The 766-nt window shown below is 32.4% G+C and overlaps 1 protein-coding gene across 1 annotated transcript in view; it reads right to left on the bottom strand.

Moving 5' to 3' along the window:
- Nucleotides 1–766, bottom strand: part of LOC119591368 (DNA primase small subunit-like) — an 8,640-nt gene that overhangs the window by 5,935 nt on the left and 1,939 nt on the right. The gene's annotated exons all lie outside the window — the stretch shown is intronic.

Genomic DNA, 766 nt, shown 5'->3' with positions numbered 1-766 from the left:
CGATGTGCCTCAAATTATGCATACTACTAACAAGCTAAATATTCTGGTAAAAGAAAAAGGAGAAAAAGTCACTGACAAGTGTACAGTATATATAATTGAAATCTGTTTCATTATGAATCTTGGACATTATTATTGGAGGTTGAAATCTTCAATGATCTAATATAAATATGACATTTAATAATTTTTGGCGTTTCTTTTCCAAATAATTGCAAACTGCAACTAAAAATATTATTCAATATTACAAACACCCCACAATGAAAGTGTCAAGCTATCCCCACAGACTTACAACTTCAGCACTCTGGCAAACAAAATGCATTCACATAGCAATATTGGATGTGTCCTGATTCCTCATTCAATAAAGCTAAATATCCAGGCAATATCCTGCAACAAAATATCACTAGCAGCAGCTGGTGGACCTGAATATTCAATGCATGGTGTGCTCAACTTGAATGAAAGGAATGTTATGACCAGCTGATTAAAATCTAACACACCTTAGAATGGGTTATTATATATTCATAGGGAAACTTTTTTTTCTCTCATTTTCATTTTGTAATGATAAAGTCACTGATGAAATGTACCAAATAACTTAACAGTCCGTGCACTATTTACCTTATGGGTGATGACTCCCATGTGATATAAAACTCCTGATATTTTTCCTAATGAAAAGTCCCAATGATATTTTCACTTTTTTTTACATGTAGAATGCCTGTTTTATGAAATTATTTCACACCCAATATTCATGAACACATCCTTACCAAGATTCAGA

This window comes from Penaeus monodon, chromosome 28, assembly GCF_015228065.2.
Source record: "Penaeus monodon isolate SGIC_2016 chromosome 28, NSTDA_Pmon_1, whole genome shotgun sequence".
NCBI lineage: Eukaryota > Metazoa > Arthropoda > Malacostraca > Decapoda > Penaeidae > Penaeus > Penaeus monodon.
Note: the sequence above shows the minus strand (reverse complement) of the source record. Positions and strands in the feature narration are given on the sequence as shown.